The sequence below is a fragment of the Marmota monax genome, unplaced genomic scaffold, assembly GCF_021218885.2.
Source record: "Marmota monax isolate L192 unplaced genomic scaffold, Marmota_monax_Labrador192_F-V1.1 WCK01_AAM20220418_F8-fsc00035, whole genome shotgun sequence".
In the NCBI taxonomy this organism is placed as follows: domain Eukaryota; kingdom Metazoa; phylum Chordata; class Mammalia; order Rodentia; family Sciuridae; genus Marmota; species Marmota monax.
In genome coordinates this window covers 361,682-375,573 of record NW_026691961.1, presented here as the reverse complement: position 1 = coordinate 375,573, position 13,892 = coordinate 361,682, and positions in this window count along the sequence as shown.

Below are 13,892 nucleotides of genomic sequence, written 5' to 3'. Positions count from 1 at the left end.
ATAAAATGACATCAGACTTTTGCTCCCTGCTGTCTTGACAGTGCTAGGTCACTTTGGTCCACGTGACTGGTTCTGATTGGAACCTGTTCTTACAAATTTTATAGTTAGGGAGAATGAGCCGTAACTCTCTGAGCTTTAGGATCTGATCTGGGAAAGTGTCACAAAAGTCCCCCCTCAGAGTAACTTGGGTTCATCTTATTGACATTATTCTGGGCCTGCATTTCTCCTGCAGATAACAGGTAGTTTGTTGAGGAGAATGTGACATATGAGGCCAGGCAGTAGTGTGTATGAATACTTCTTGGAAAATAAAGCATGAGGAGGGGCAGGACAGTGGGCCCATTTTAGAGAATTATTCACTTGACCTCATGTTTCCACCACTCACATCTGTCTGCCTCCTATCAAAATGATTATTTTATGAGAGTTGTAACTTCATCAGTGGGTTCATCCACTTGATGGATTAATCATTTTAAAGAACCGCTATACTGGATGGTACCTGTAAACAGGCACGGCCTGCTGGAGGAAGTGTGTCCTGTGAGCTTGCCTTTGGGGTTTATCTTTGGTCCCTGGCACTCCTCTCTGTTTTTTAAAACATTTATTCTTTTAGTTATATACAATACCAGGATATGCCCTGACATGTTCATAAAGATATGAAATCAACCTATACCAGTTCAGTCCCCAGCACTTCCCCCTGCCCCCCCCACCCCTCCCTCCACTCCACTGATCTCTTCAGTTCATCTACAGTGTAGTTTTTTAAAAATCATTAGTGTCCTGTGGATATGCCTGATGCCAGGATCCACCATGCCCCGACCAGGCATATAGGAAAATTCTGTCAGATCCCTTCCACTGCTCCTTCCTTTTCCCATCCCTTCTTCCTCCTCCTCTGTCCCCTTTGTCTAGTGTACTCATCTTTCCTCTACTTTTGTTGAGATTTCCTCTCCTGTGTTTTTTTCTCTCTTCTTTTTTTTTTTACCACCCCTCCTCTCTTATTTTTAATTAGCTCCTGCATATCGGAGAAACTTTCAATTTACCTGCATGTATTTCTTTATGTATTTCTTACCTACTGCTGCAAAACAAATCACTCCATAAAATTAGTTTATGAACGAGCTGGCCAGCAATTCCAGGTAGGCTCAGCTGGGCTCCTTCAAGTGAGCATTAGGATGTCTGACCAGACAGCTCTGCTTCTGGGGGTGAGCTGGCTGTGTACTGGGGCACCTCCACTTTCCTCCCTGTGGTGCGCCTTCCTCCAGCAGGCTGATGTGGGCTTGTTCTCATGGAGATTTCAGGGTCCCCTCTATTGCTACTGTGGTATGTCCTAGCTGGCATGCCTGGGGATGGGAAGACAGCCAGGTCTTTCCTCTATCACCAGGGAGCAAGCTGGAGCCAGAGCCAGGGACACTCCTCCCAGGCCTCCTGTGCACCCAAGGACAATGGCAGGGATTTTCACCCCACAACTCTTTGAACTAAAGTGCCCATGGAATCAAGCTAGACAGGATGTGGCAAAGTCCCTCTCCACACCAACTTAGGCTGTGTACCCCAGGGGTGGGCAGACGGACAGAGCCAAGTCATCGCTCATGTCACCCTCAGTGGAGCCTGTGTCTGGAGCAGCCCTGAACCATGGAGCTCTTTCCCACCCCATGGTGATGTTACAGGTATGAGGCCTTCCACACAATTGAGGCAGCATGAAGAGCCCCCCTTCACCCCAAGACTTGCAATCATGCCAGAAAGATTCCAGACATGTTTCTCAGTGTAACAGAAGTGAGCTCATTAGAATGCATGTGAAAGTGGCAAAGGATCACTGAAGGCAGAGAGTGAGTCCTCTCAGGAAGGAGAGGGATAGCACACTCCTCCTGCTCTCCAGTTTCACTGGGAGGTCCAGGAAGTTTCCAGAGTTCTGTCCATGCCACCTTTTGACTTACATCATAGGAGCTGCATGGACTTCCTCCCAGAGAGGATGATGTACTGCTCAGAATTGGGAGTTTTTAGGGAGATTGAGTCCCACTGTTTTGTCTCAATTTCCCCATCCCCTAATGGGTTTCTTATTGAATTTCCCTATTTTTGCCTCAATTTCCTGCCCTTTAATTGGTTCATTACTTTTTAATATGTGTTATGACCTAGTTTTGGAGATAAGGGAGGATCCAGGAGCCTTGGTTACATGAAATAATGATGACATGGTCCAGAAATGATAGTTTATCTCAATGAATGCTAGAGGAGGCTTTGACCTAGCAGGCCCCCATCTTACGGGTGTTTGCCACTCAGATAAGGCTCCCGAGGCTCAGCCGCACTTCTTGATCTCTTCCTGCTCACCCATTCATGGCCAACTGGCCACCTAACAGTCTCTCCTGGATTCTATTGTTTTCTGTTGTGCTAGGGATTGAGTCCAGGGCCTTATGCATGCAAGGCAAGCACCTAAGCTATATCTACCAACTGAGCTATATCCCCAGCATCCCCCCAGATTGTTCCAAGACATTTGCACATCAGCATGATCTGGCTGCTTTCTGCTGAAGGAAGTGAACCTAGGAGAGGTGACCATGGGTCCTTGTTCTTCCTCAGGTAGGGCATGGAACATGAAGGGTATGTAGCATTGCAGAACATCAGAGGTTCATGTTGGTGCGTGAGGCAAATGTAGAGCAAGAATCATGCTAAGACAACAGTAAAAAGCACAACAAAGCACTATTGTCTGCAGACAGCACAGAAGCAATCAGTTCCATCGGCCAGTCTCTGAAAACAATGAAGACAGTAACTCGTGAAAGCTTCGGGGATGAGCCATATGCCACTGATTTGTGAGTGGAAGCCATTTAAGGCTTTAGAAAGATTTTCAGAATCGTGAGAAACATGCAGACATCATATAGTTTTAATAAAATCATAGGTGTCCCTTAAACTATAGAAATCTAATGTCATTGGATTCTGTAAAACACCTTTTTAAAAAATATTTGTCCTAATTAGTAATACATGACAGTAGAGTGCACTTTGATAGATCATCAGATTGTACATGATGTAGAATCCCACCAGTCATATATATACATATGGTAATAATGTCTCATACTTTCTACTATCCTTCCTGCCCCCATACCTTCTCCCCTTCCTTTATTCCCCTCTACCTAAAGTAACTTTATTCTTCCCTAGCTTACCCCCACATTGTGAATTAGCATCTGCATATCAGAGAAAACACTGGGCCTTTGGTTTGGGGGAATGGGCTTATTTTACTTAGCATGATATTCTCCAATTCCATCCGTTTACCAACAAATGCCATAATTTCATTCTTCTTTAAGGCTGAGTAATAGTTCATCTCATATATATATATATATATATATATATATATATATATATATATATTACATTTTTAAATCCATTCATGTGTTGAAGGGCACCTAGATTGGTTCCATAGTTTAGCTATTGTGAGTTGACCTGCTATAAACATTGATGTGGCTGCATTATGGTAATATGCTGATTTTAAGTCCTTAGGGTATAAACTGAGGAGTGGGATAGCTGAGTCCAATGGTGGTTCCATTTCAAGTTTTCTGAGGAATCTCCAAACTGCTTTCCATAATGATTGCACAATTTTCATTCCCACAAGGAATGTATGAGTGTATACCTTGCTGCCCTCACCACCCCCACATCCTTGCAACATTTTTTGTTGTTTGTATTCTTGATGAGTGCCATTCTGACTGGAATGAGATGAAATCTTAGAGTAGTTTTGATTTGCATTCTGTAATTGGTAGAGATGTTGAACAGTTTTTACATATTTGTTGATTGATTGCATATATTGTACTGTGAAGTGTCTGTTTAATTCATTAGCCCATTTATTGATTAGGTTATTTGTTTTTGTTTTTTTTTTTTTGGTGTTAAGTTTTTTTGAGTTCTTTAGATACTCTAGAGATTAGTTTGCTCTCTGTGGGTGGGAAAGATTTTCTCCCATTCTGAGGGTTATGTCTTCAAGTTTTTTTGTTTGTTTGTTTTTTTGGTGCTGAGGATTGAACTTAGGGCCTTGTGCATGTGACACAAGCACTCTACCAACTGAGCTATCTCCCTAGCCCTATGTAGGCTCTTTCTTTAACTTATTGATTGTTTCCTTTCTGAGAAGAAGCTTTTTAGTTCGAATCCATCTCATTTATTGATTCTTGATATTACTTCTTGTGTTTTAGGAGTTTTGTTAAGGAAGTCAACATTGTGAAGGTTTAGGCCTACTTTTTATTAGGTGTAGGGTCTCTGGTATTTTTTGAGTTGAGTTCCATGCAGGGTGGGAGATAGGGGATTAATGTCATTTTGTTATATGAGGAGTTCCAGTTTTCCTATCACCATTTATTGAATAGGCTATTTTTTATCTAATGTATGTTTTGGGTACCTTTGTCTAGTATGAGATAACTGTATTTAAATGGGTTTGTCTCTGTGTCTCTATTCTGTACTATTGGTCTACATGTCTGTTTTATTGCCAATACCATGTTGTTTTTGTTACTATGGCTCTATAGTATAGTTTAAGGTCTGGTATTGTGATGCCACCTGCTTCACTCTTCTTGCTAAGGGTTGCTTTGGCTACTGTGTGTCTCTTAGTTTTCCAAATGGGTCCCATGGTTACTTTTTCTATTTCTATTAAGAATGTCATTGGGATTTTATTTTTTAAAATATTTTTATGTATATTTTTTAGTTGTAGATGAACACACAGTTTTTTATTTTTATGTGGTGCTGAGGATTGAACTCAGTGCCTCAGCATGCGAGGCATTTTCTTTACCAATGAGCTACAGCCTCAGCCCACTTACTGGGATTTTAAAAGGAATTGAATTAAATCTATATAATGCTTTTGGCAGTATGATAATTTTGACTATATTAATTTTGCATATCCAAGAACATTAGAGATCTTTCCATCTTCTGAAGTCTTCTTCAATTTATTTCTTTAGTGTTCTATAGTTTTCATTGTAGAGATCTTTCACCTTTTTTGTTAGATTGATTCACAGGTTTTTTTTTTTTTGAGGCTATTGTGAATGGGGTAATTTTCCTAATTGCTCTTTCAGTAGATTCATCACTAATATATAGGAATGTGTTTGATTTATCCATGTTGATTTTATAATCTGAAACTTTGCTGAATTGATTTATGAGTTCTAGAAGTTTTCTGGTGGAATTTTTGGGGTCTCCTAAATATACATGTCATCAGCAAATAATTTGAGTTCTTCTTTTCCTATTTGTATCCATTTAATTTAATTTCTTTCTCCTGTCTAATTACTTTGGCTAGAATTTCAAGGATGATGTCGAATAGAAGTGATCAAAGAGGACATTCTTGTCTTGTTCCACTTTTTAGAGGGAATGCTTTCAATTTTTATCCATTTAGAATGATGTTGGCCTTGAGTTTAGCATAGATAGCTTCTATGATGTTGAGGTATGCTCCTACTATATTTAGTTTTTCTAGTGTTCTGAACATTAAGGGGTGCTGTATTTTGTCAAATGCTTTTTTTAAAAATCTATTGAGATGATCATATGATTCTGATTTTTACATCTATTGATGTGATGAATTATTGTTATTGATTAAACCAAACTTCATCCCTTGGATGAACCCTACTTGATCATGGTGCACTCTTTAATATGTTTTTATATGCAGTTTACCAGAATTTTATTGAGAATTTTTATGTCTATATTCATCTGGGATATTGATGTGAAGTTTTCTTCCTTTGATGTGCCTTTGACTGGTTGACCTGCAGACAAAATCATAAGAAACCAAGAACAGAACTTCCAAGAATTATGGGATAATATGAAAAAAACAAAATTTAAGAGTTACTGAGCTAGATGAAGGAGTATATAAAAACCAAAGAAATGTACAATCTTTTCAAAGATATAATATCAGAAAATTTCTCAAACTTAAAGAATGAAATGGAAAATCAAATACAAGAAGCTTCCAAAACTCCAAATGTACAAAACAGCAGACCTTCCCAAGACACATTGTAATGAGAATGATTAACAGAGAATAAGGATAAATTTTTAAATATCACAAGAGAGTGGGGGGAAAAAACTATGTATGGGGTAAGTCCTGGAATAGTATATTTTAAGCTCTGAAAGAAAATGGATGCGAACCAAGTATTTTAAATCCAGCAAAATTAAGTTTCAGCTTTGAAGATTAAATAAAAAATCTTGCATGATAAACAAAAATTAAAACAATTCACATTAGAAAGCCTGTACTACAGAACATTCTCAAAATACTTCATGAGGATGAAATGGGAAAAAAAAGTGAAAACCAGCAAAGAGAGGAACTACACCAAAGGAACAGTCAACCAAAGGAGAAACTAAGTCAAATTAAAAACCAGAAATAAACCAAAATGGCCAGCAATATAAATCATGGATGTTAATGGCCCAAACTCTTCAATCAAAAGACATAGACTGTCAAATGGGAATAAAAAACAAAACCCAACAATATGCTGTCTCCAAGAGATTCACCTCGTAGGCCAAGATATCCACAGACTGAAGGTGAAAGGATGGGGAAAATCACATATATGGACTGTGTAAACAAGCAGGGTTTCCATCGTCATATCAGATAAAGTGGACTTCAAGCCAGAGTTAATCAAAAGGGATAGAAGAAGGCAATTTTATACTGCTTAAGGGAATTATTCATCAACCAGACATTACAATCATATATATTTATGCCCTAAACAATGGAGCATCTATATACATCAAACAAACACTTTTCAACTTCAAGAATCAAATAGACCAGGTCTGGGGTTTTGGCTCAGAGGTAGAGTGCTTGCCTTGAATATGTGATGTACTGAGTTGAATTCTCAGCACCACATATAAATAAAAAATAAAAGTCCATCAATAACTAAAATGAATAAATGAATAAAATAATTAAAAAAAAATAATCAAATACACCACAACACAATAATACTGGATGATTTTAACACATTTGTAGCCACTGGATAGATCCCCCAAACAAAAACTAAACAAAGAAACTCTAGAACTAAATAATACAATCAATAATTTAGAAATAACAGACATATATACATTTCATTCATCAATGATCAAATACACTTTCTTCTCAGCAGCACATGGATCCTTCTCTAAAATAGACCATATCACATGCCATAAAGCAACTTTTAGCAAATACAAAAAAATAGAAATAATACCCTGAGTTCTATCAAATCATAATGGAATGAAATTAGAAATCAATGATAGAATAAAAATAGAAGCTACTCTAACACCTAGAGACTAAATAATATGCTATTAAATGACAAATGAATAACAGATGAAATCAGGGATGAAATTTAAAAAGTACTCAGGGTAAATAAGAAGAGTGATACAACATATCAAAATCTCTGGGACACGCTGAGGTCAGTGTTAAGAGGAACCTTCATTGCATTGAGCTCATTTATTAAAAGAATAAAAATCAAAAAATAAATGACCTAAATTTACATCTCAAAGGCCTAGGAAAATAAGAACAAATCAACATCAAATACAAGGCAGGAAATCATTAAAATCAGAGTTGAAATCAATGGAGTTGAAACAAACAATTTTTAAAAATTGACAAAACAAAAAGTTGGTTCTTTGAAAAACTAAATAAAATCAATAAACCCCTAGTAACACTATTGAAGAGAAAACTCAAAAGTACTAAAATACACAATGACAAAGGAAACATCACAGCAGATACAACTGAAATACAGAAGAAAATTAGAAACTATTTTGAAAATTTACACTCCAATAAAATAGAAAATCTTGAAGACATCTACAAATCTCTAGAGACATATGACCTACACAAACTGAATCAGGAGGACATACACAATTTAAACAGACCAATTACAAGTAAAGAAATAGAAAACACCATCAAAAGACTACTGATTAAGAAAATCCCAGGACCAGATGAATTTTTAGCAATGTTCTACATGACCTTCAAAGAAGAATTAACACCAATACTCCTCCAAGTATTCTATGAAATAGAAAAGGAAGGAACCCTTCCAAAATCATTCTATGAGGCTAATATCACCCTGATACAAAAACCAGACAAAGATACATCAAAATAAAACAGCTTTTGTTCTCTGTTACCACTGTGTTAGTAAAGGGATCCTTTGATCTGTGTCATTTGGGATCTCTTGGTGAAGTTAGCACTTTAACATGCCATCTTTTAGACCAATCTGAGGAATAAATATTCGGGCTAGATAATCATACCAGCAAAAAATACTTACAGATCAATTATGCTTATGTAGCAAGTTAGAAGGATTTTAGGCTTATGAAATTAGGCCAAAATTGACTCAGGATAAACTTCTGACTCTGGAGGAGCCTTTGTGATAGATATTACTAGGCACCCCCACACTAGAACCCTTTCCTTATAACCTTCCAGCTTTATTTACTTTTGAGAGGTTTGACACAACTGCACATCACAAGTTTCAGTTAAAAAAACATTGTCTGTTCCTACTATCCCTAGTTTTTCACATGATGGTGTGCTGTACTTTGTCAAATGCTTTTTCTGCATCTATTGAGATGATCATGATTCTTGTTTTTAAGTCTATTAATATGATGAATTATGTTTATTGATTTCTGTATGTTGATCCAACCCTGCATCCCTGGGATAAATCCCACTTGATCATGGTGCACTATCTTTTTAATATGTTTTTGTATGAAAATTTGCCAGAATTTTATTGAGAATTTTTGCATCTTTGTTCATCAGGGATATTGATCTGAAGTTTTCTTTCCTTGATGTGTCTTTGTCTGGTTTTGGTATCAGGGTGTTATTAGCCTCATAGAATGAGTTTGGAAGGGTTCCCTCCTTTACTATTTCATGGAATACTTTGAGGAGTATTGGTGTTAATTTTTCTTTGAAAGTCTTTTAGAACTTGGCTGAGAATCCATCTGGTCTTTGGCTTTCCTTGGTTGGTAGGCTTTTTTTTTAATTTTATATTCTTTTTATTTACTTATTTATTAGTTGTTGATGGACCTTTATTTTATTTATTTGTAGGTGGTGCTGAGCATCGAACCCAGTGCCTCATGCATGCTAGGCAAGCACGTTATCACTGAGCTACAACCGCAGTTGGTAGGCTTCTGGTGGCATTTTCTATTTCATTACTTGAAACTGATCTGTTTAAAGCATGCATGACCTCCTCATTCAGTTTGTATAGGTCATATGTCTAGAAATTTGTCAATGTCTTTAATATTTTCTACTTTATTAGAGTATAAATTTTCAAAATAGTTTCTAGTTATCTTCTGTATTTCAGACGTGTCCATTGTAGTATTTTCTCCATCTTGTATTTTAGTAATTGGAGTTTTCTCTTTGTTAGCATGACCAGAGGCTTATCTATTTCATTTATTTTTTCAAAGAACCAACTTTTTTTTCCAAATGGACACACACTCTGCACACTCAGAATGATCTGCCTGGGGAAGAAGGACTATGCCTAAGGGGAAAATGAAAAATAAAAAATTCCTGTAGGTTTTCATTATTGTAGGCAATTATGTCCACATCACTTACAAAGCTATTGCCAAATCTGTCCAAGGAAGCAGAGTTTGAAAGGGGAGGAGGAGATCTTGGGATAAATTCCACAGTGCTATAGCAGAGCTCTCAATATGAGAAAGCTGACATAATGTGGACTTTTGCGGTGAATTTTCTCTTTGCAAAATATGGGAAGAAGTTTATCAATGGGGAGAAAATAAGAGAAGGTGGTGTGAAGTAGGCTTTTGCAGTCAATTTTCCTCACAGTATTGTGCAGGGTCATCAAGAAAATGCTTAGTCTTTCTCTGGAACCAATTTCAGAACTTTTCCAATTACAATGGTCTTACCCTCATCTCTTAAAGTAACATGACCCATTTGAGGGAAGTCTTTAAAGGTCTCAAGGCAGATGGTTCCTGCTGTCCTTAAGCAGGCGATGAATACTTGATCTTGTTTCACAAAACGGGGTCGAGTCTTACTTTTTCCCCTGATTTTTTGTCTACCAAGCAGATTAAGGCTGTTATTTTGACTTCCTCAATACGGGTATGAATATGCAGCACCACATTATACCCTGGGCAGATGATGGATTTATGCTATATAATCACTATCTGGCGTCAAATGTGCGTCCAGAATGACAAAGGTTATTAGGATCACAAAGTTTGAATCCTGGAAGAATCTCTTCTTCTTCAATTGTTTTGAGTCTGATTTTGAAGTTTTCACCTAGTGCTACAGAATCTGTTTCTACATCATCAGAAAGTATTCCTACAACTTCCACATTGTACTTATTTGGCATCATCACAAGTTTCTGGCCTTTACAAATAGATCCTGATTCCAGCTTTCCCAGGACCATAGTGCCCAAATCCTTGTATTTATCCACAATTGGCAGCCTGATTGATCCATCAACTGATCTATTGAAGTTTGGCAAATTATCCAGATATGGAATAAATGGTAATCCAATGTACCAAGAACAGAAATCTGATTGCTCAAAGAACCAGCTTTTTGTTTTGCCAGTTTTTGTTTCAATTTCACTTATTTCAGCTCTGATTTTAATTATTTCCTGTCTTCTACTGCTTTTGGTGTTGATTTATTCTTTTTCTAGGGCTTTGAGATGTCCTAAACCCAAGGCTAGCATCATCCTAAATAGAGAAAAATTGAAAACATTCCCACTAAAAATTGGAACAAGCAAGGATGTCCTCTTTCACCACTTCTGTTCAACATCATCCTTGAAACTCTAGCCAGAGCAATTAAAAGAAAGAAATTAAATGGCTACAAATAGGTAAAGAAGAACTCAAACTATCACTATTTGCAAAAACATGATTCTATATCTGAAAGATCAAAAAAATTACACCAGAAAACTTCTAGAACTAATAAATAAATTCAGCAAAATAGCAGTATATAAAATCAACACCCCCAAATTAAACACATTCCTATACATCACCAATGAATCCACTAAAAGAGAAATTAGGAAAACTACTCCATTCACAATAGCCTCAAAAAACATAAATAAATAAATACCTGGGAATCAATCTAACAAAAGAGGTGAAAAACCTGCACAATGAAAATTACAGAACATTAAAGATAGAAATTGAAGAAAACCTCAGAAGACGGAAAGATCTTCCATGCTCCTGGATAGACAGAATTAATATTATCAAAATGACTATACTACCAAAAGCATAATAGTAAATGAGGGAATCCTTCCAAACTCATTCTATGAGGCTAATAACACCTTGATACCAAAACCAGACAAAGACACATCAAGGAAAGAAAACTTCAGATCAATATCCCTGATGAACATAGATGCAAAAATTCTCAATTCTCAGATTTAATGCAATTCCTACCAATGACATTCTTCATAGAAATAGAAAAAGCAATCATGAAATTTATTTGGAAAAATAAGAGACCCAGAATAGCTAAAGCAATCCTTAGCAAGAAAAGTGAAGCAGGAGGCATCACAATACTAGAGCTTAAACTATTCTACAGAGCTATAGTAACAAAAAACTGCATGATATTGGCACCAAAACAGACACGTAGACCAATGGTACAGAATAGAGGACACAGAGACAAACCCACATAAATACGGTTATCTCACACTAAACAAGGGTGCCAAAAACATTCACTGGAGAAAAGATAGCCTATTCAACAAAGGGTGCTGGCAAAAGAAGAAATCCGTATGTAGCAAAATTAAATTAAACCTCTGTCTCTCATCCTGCACAAAAATCAACTCAAAATAGATCAAAGACTTAGGCACTAAAACAGAGACCCTGTACCTAATAGAAGACAAAATAGGCCCCAATCTTCAACAAATCAATCTAGGATCTGACTTCCTTAACAAGACTCCTAAAGCACAAGAAGTAAATCAAGAATAAATAAATGGGATGTATTCAAAATAAAAAGCTTCTTCTCAGCAAAGGAAACAATTAATAATTTAAGGAGAGGGCCTACAGATTGGGAGAAAATCTTTATCACTTGCACTCCAATAAAGCATTATTCTCTAGGATATTAAGAACACACAAAACTTAACACCAAAAAAAAAAAAAAAACCCAATTAATAAATGGGCTAAGGAACTGAACAGACACTTCACAGGAGAAATAAAATTGATCAACAAATATATGAAAAAGTGTTCAAAATGTCTAGCAATTAAATGCAAATCAAAACTATTCTAAGATTTCATCTCACTCCTGTCAGAATGGCATTCATCAAGAATACAGGCAACAATAAATGTTAGTGAGGATGTTGGGGAAAATGTACACTCATACATTGCTTGTGGAACTGCAAATTGGTGCAACCACTATGGAAAGAAATATGGAGATTCCTCAGAAAACTGGAAATGGAACCACCATTTGGCCCAGCTATCCCACTCCTTGGTTTATACCCAAAGGACTTTAAATCAGAATACTATAGTGAGACAGACATATAAATAGACATATAAATGTTTATAGCAGCTCAATTCACAGTAGCTAAACTGTGGAGGAAACCTAGATGCCCTTCAATAGATGAATGGATAAAAAAATGGAATATTACTCAGCTTTAAAGAATTGTGAAATTATGACATTTTCCAGTGAATGGTTGAAGTTGGAGAATATTATGCTAAGTGAAATAAGCCAATCCCACAAAATCCAAGGCCAAATATTTTCTCTAATATGTGGATGCTAATTCACAGTAAGGCAGGAGGCACTAGGGAAGAATAACATTATCTTAGATTATGTAGCAGGAAATGATGGGAGGGGAGGGATGGGGATGTGAGGATAGGAAAGATAGTAGAATGAGGGCTGGGGTTGCGGCTCAGAGGCACAGTGCTCACCTACCATGCGTGAGGCTGATGATTCATTCTCAACGGAGTACCACCATCTTGCACTCACATGGCATTCCCATCTGGGATGCCACTGTATCTTTCCAATGCTTCAGTGTCCACTCCAGAAAGATTCTCTGACACATGAACGCAGAGTAGGATGCTGTGCCATGGCCCACCAAACCCTGTAGAAAGCCAATCTGACATGGTGGGATCAGCTCCAAGCATCATTATTTATGCTCCTTTTGGAGAGGCACAAATTGTGTGAAAATATTTGATGGCTTTCTTCTTTTTTTACACTTGGAACAATGAATCGATACTTTCTTTACATTCTTATGAAAGACCTTATATAACCAGAGATATTGCCACACACGTGGGCAACCACTTTTCATCAGGGATAAAACTACAGTCATTCTTCTATACAGTTGTTTCAAACCAAGGTGCATTAAAGACTCTTGTTAAAATTGTTCAGATAAACATGCTGATTGGGATCATAGTCAGTGTTTAAGAAGTCAGACTTTAAGAAGTAGTGTTCTAATCCAGAGCTCACTCATCACTCATGCTCCTTCACTTTCAGGAAGCAGTTCAGCATGGGGGATGACACTCAGGAAGCAGTTCAGCCTGGAGGATGTCACTTTGATAGACACTCACAGAGTGAATTGTGGATGCATGGTTATAGGATTTTAGATCTGACATTAAAGGGTTGAAGTCATGATTTTAATGTAATAAAGTGAGTAACACTGGTCAAAGGTCACAACAATTAGTTTTGAATCTGGGAACACAGAGGGATGAATATATTGAGGAGAGATTTGAAGTGTTATTGGGCAAGTCTTGGTGAGCCAACCCTTATTTTCAAAAGGAAGCTGATGACTCAGATGCCAAAATGTGTCCCCAGGAAAACCACTGAGTTTTCTCAATCAAATCATAAACCTAGTTTTTCTTTTTTCATTATTAACTTCAACAGCACAAATTTAGTAGGGGAAATGATGATTTTGAGGCAGGTGTTCTCAGGAGTGTGTATCCCCCCCTGTCTGTGGTCCATCCTAAGTTGAAGCATGGACCATTTCTGACAACAAAGAGATTAACTCAGACCTGTACCAAGGCTGGCTGTGTCACTACTGTCTCTCAGCCTTCTCTTCCTCATAAATTGATCCCACCAGTGTGAAGTGGAACAGCCCTGTTAGTAACAGCACAGGAGACTGAAGGAGGGGACC